Here is a 4,488-nt window from a genome sequence, read left to right as displayed (position 1 = left end):
GCACGTCCATCAGCAACGTGTGAGCGTTAGAGTAGATCTGTGTTCTCGTGAGTGCGTCCTATTGCCCGTGTGTTCTGGTTCAGGCATTCTAACTGGTGTGGTGGTGTGCATTATCCTGGTTTTAATTTGCATAGCCATAGTGGTTAATGATGTTAAACATCCTTTCAGGTGTTCTCATGCTTTTCACATATACTGTTTGGTGAAGTATTTGCTTAATTTTTGTTTTTGTTGTTCATAGATTGGTTTTTCCCTGTTGAGTTTTGAAAGTTATTTATGTATTTTGAGTACAAGTCCACTGTCAGACATGTAATTTCCAAATATTTTCTCTCAGTCTGTAGTGAGTCTTTTAATTCTTTTGACAGTGTCTTTCACAGAACAAAAACAAAACAAAGTGTTTATATTTTAAATCTAATTTATCACTTTCCCTTTATGGATTATGCTTTCAGTGTGTCTCCATACTTTTTTGCCAAGCCCAGAATACAAAGATCTTTACCTATTCTTTCTTCTAAAAAATTATAATTTCATATTTTACACTCAGATATATTCTCTGTTTAGAGTTAATTTTCGTGTAATGATAATGAAGACTTAGGTCAAGTTCCTTTCTAAATTTTTTTTGCATATGGATGTCCAAATGTTTCAATATAGTTTGCTGAATTATATTCTTTCTCCACTTAAAAATACTGTGTATATCTACCTTTGTCAAAAAGTGATTGGTCTTATTTTCTTAAAGATTTTATTTATTTGAGCCAAGTAAGCATCGGTAAAGTCTCCCCTCCACTGCCATCATGTCCCCTCCACTGCCATCAGAGCCTCCCAAAGAGCCTGAACAGCAGCAGAAGCTCTTCTTCAGAAGGCTGAGCTTTGAAACAGCCGATGAGAGTCAGAGGAGCCATTTTGAGCCATGGGGAGCACTTATGGACTGTGTGGTAAGAAGACACCCAAACACCAAGCACTCCAGAAGCTTTGGGTTTGTCACATTGTCCCTATGGAGGAGGTGGAGGCAGCCATGAATGCGAGGCCGCACAAGGTGGATGGAAGAGTTGTGGAGCCAAACAGGGCTATGTCAAGAGAAGATTCTCAAAGACCTGGTGCCCACTTAACTGTGAGAAAGATTTTTGTTGGTGGCATTAAAGGAGTCACTGACGAACATCCTCTAAGAGAAGATTTCGAACAGTGTGGGAACATCGAAGTGACTGAGGTCATGGCTGACCGAGACAGTGGCAAAAAGAGGGGTTTTGCTTTTGTACCATTTGATGACCATGACTCTGTGGAAAGACTGTCATTCAAAAATCCCATCCTGTGAATGGCCACAGCTGTGAACTAAAGAAAGTGCTCTCTAAGCAAGAGATGGCTCATGCTTCATCCAGCCAAAGAGGTCGAGGTAGTTCCGGAAATTTTGGTGGTGGTTGTGGAGGTGGTTTTGGTGGGAATGACAACTTTGGTCATGGAGGAAACATCAAGGGTCAAGGTAGTTTTGATGGCAGTCGAGGTGGTGGTGGATATGGTGGCAGTGGGGACGGCTAGAACAGATTTGGTAATGATGGAAACAACTTTGGAGGTAGCGCAAGCTATAATGGTTTTGGCAATTAAAACAATCAATCCTCTGGCCCCTACGGTCATGGAAGCCAATACTTTGCCAAGCCGTGAAACCAACGTGGCTACTGTAGTTCCAGCAGCAGCAGTAGCTACAGCAGTGGCCGAAGGTTTTAATTACTACCAGGAACAAAGCTTAGCAGGAGAGGAGAGCCAGAGATGTGAGAGGGAAGCTACAGGTTACAATAGATTTGTGCACTCAGCCAAGCACAGTGATGGCAGGGCCTACCTGCTACAAATGCATGCTTTAGTCAATACTCATGTGCATGGGCAAAAAACTCGAGGACTGTATTTGTGACTAATTGTGTAATGGGTTATTTCAGTTTCTGTTCTGCGGAAAGGATAAAGCATTCGAACAAAGGGTTTTAATGTAGATTTTTTTTTTGCACCCATGCTGTTGATTGCTAAATGTAATAGTCTGATCATGATGCTGAAAAAATGTGTCTTTAAAATTTTATTTATTTTATTTTATTTTTTATTTGAGAGAGAGAGAGTGAGCAAGTACATGAGTCAGTGGCTTAACCCACTGAGCCACCCAGGTGCCCCAAGATCTGTCTTATTTTTGTGGATCTATTTTTAGACTCTGTTGACCCATTTGTTGTTTCCTTTATCTATAACATCTTGTCTTGGTTACTGTACCTTTTCAAAACACAGCTTTAACAAAGTTTAGTTGAAATTTTAAAAATACAAAAGAAAATTTTAAAAAATACAATGTATTCAATACACATCTAATTCAATGAGTTGGGAGATAATGCATCTATCCATGAAACCATCACCCAATCAAGATAATTAGCATATCTATCCCCTCCAAAAGTTTCTTCCTATCTGAGTGTGTGTGTGTGTGTCTGCATGTGTGTTTGTATATAGGCAGAATGGGTCCTGGTACAAAGAGACTCCAGAGTCTTCCACATGAAGCTTCAACACTGACCAAGACAGAGTCATTCAAGATAAGAAATTGTATGGCCTGGAGTGACAGACTTGATAATGTGCCTAAGCCTCAGTCATACCATCTTCTGTAAAATCTTCCACACATTATAATTATAGTGTTATCATGGGCACCTGGGTGGCTCAGTTGGTTGAGTGACTGCCTTCAACTCAGGTCATGATCCTGGAGTCCAGAGATCAAGTCCCACATCGTGTTCCCTGCTCAGCTTGGGGTCTGCTTCTCCCTCTGACCTAACCTCTCTCATGTGCCCTGTCTCTAATTCTCTCTCTCTCAAATTAAAATCTTAAAAAAAAAAGAAAAGAATAAATATGAAGGACTTAGCACCGGAATGGGTGTCTAGGTTTCAGAACATGAGACTATAGTGTTAAAAAAAAGAAAAAGAAAAAGAAAAGAAAGTAAAAGAAAAGAAAATGGATTATTAAAGGTGTAAGTACAGTAGTCTATTTATGCAGATAACTAATTCAGAATTATTTTTCTAATGCAAGCATGTAGAAACAAAACTGGTCTTTTGCACTGAGAAGTGATGGGCACCATTTTGCCTGTGAGAAGAGATGACGGTGGTGCTTCTTGTGTCTACCAAGAAGCGGCAGCAGCCTCTCTTCTTGTTTCCTTGCTCACAATCCTGATTTACTGTTGGTTTCAGAAGGTCAGCTGCTTCTAGAGAGGCTAGGACCCTTCTTCAGCCCAGGGGAGTAAATCTTGATTAGTCTAAGCTAATCACAGCAATTGAAATCACACTGCCAGTGATAATTTGAATAACTTTGTGGCAGAATTTTGATGAATGATACATGAAGAAAAATATGTCTGACCATTGGATTTTTGGGTTGATTCTGTAGCATTTTACTTAAAAAAATAAGGTAGAAAGTAGTGATCTGCTCTTTTCTGGCTTTGGGTAGTTGTAAGAGAACATATTGTGTAGGGGTGTTGCAGCCATGTTTTGACTGAGAAAACAAGACTTGTAGCCACAGCTATAATGTACTTAGACTGGCAGAGTGGAAGGATAAAAAGACTGTGTTTTAGCTGATGGCATTAGCAGCTCAGTTACTAGTACTGAAACAGCTCAACGACCGGTATTCCTATGTGAGGTGACTCTTCATTACTTAAGCATCCTTTTAGAAAAATAAGCCTATGCAGGGAAAATCAAGGTTGAATGAGAATCTCTTGGTTAAATGAATGAAATGTTTAGAGGCCGTTAGAAAGAAAGTTCTGCTCCTGAAGATAATAAAGTGTAGCCATCTGCTTTATCACTGGTATTCTGTATAGCTGGTTCATATACTTGTCTCTAAAATTTTACATTATTTTTAATGTTAAATTTGCCTAGAATAAATATAAAACATGTCTGATACTGATAAGTGGGTGGTTGTGTAGAAATTGTAGTCACGTAAGGAGTAAAGAGTAACCACATTTCTAAAATTTGTAGAATCCTTCTCTGCTACCAATTATTTTTAATTATATATTTCCTAGAGATTTTCATTCACTGAGTCTCAACCGTTTTGGATTGTGCCTTAGGATGGGGAAAATGTCTAATTAGGATCATGTTTCTCCCTAACATTTTATAGTTCTTATTTTTAAATCTTTTTGTTACCTGAGGCTTTATAAGACATATCTTATTAAATTTTTTCATGGTGATAGAGATAAAGATAATCTATGTGACATTTATGCTTGTTGGGCAGTCTCAACCTTGTTCCTGCAAGACACAGAACTGGTAAGTTGTTCAGAAAACTGTGCCTTTCCTGGAAAAGCAACTTGGTGTACATCACAGACAAACTAACAGAATGGCTATGTATTCATTTTGGTGTCAGGATGATAAGGGTTCAGCTCAACTTCTTATTCTTGTGAAAATAGACAAACTTTTTGTGACTCTAAAGTTGCTCTCATCTGTAATCATGGGACAGTGATAGAATTCAGGCCCTACTTTTCAGAGTATTTGCAATTCCCTTTTCTGCATC

General features: G+C 38.8%; 1 pseudogene; it reads left to right on the top strand.

Annotated features, from left to right (window-relative positions):
• The first annotated feature begins 785 nt into the window (after nt 1-785).
• On the top strand, nt 786-1,524 carry LOC132023025 (heterogeneous nuclear ribonucleoprotein A1-like; annotated as a pseudogene).
• Nucleotides 1,525-4,488: the final 2,964 nt, after the last annotated feature.

This window comes from Mustela nigripes, chromosome 8 (assembly GCF_022355385.1).
Source record: "Mustela nigripes isolate SB6536 chromosome 8, MUSNIG.SB6536, whole genome shotgun sequence".
NCBI lineage: Eukaryota > Metazoa > Chordata > Mammalia > Carnivora > Mustelidae > Mustela > Mustela nigripes.
The sequence above is the reverse complement of the archived record's forward strand: the minus strand, read 5'-3'. Positions and strand labels throughout refer to the sequence as shown.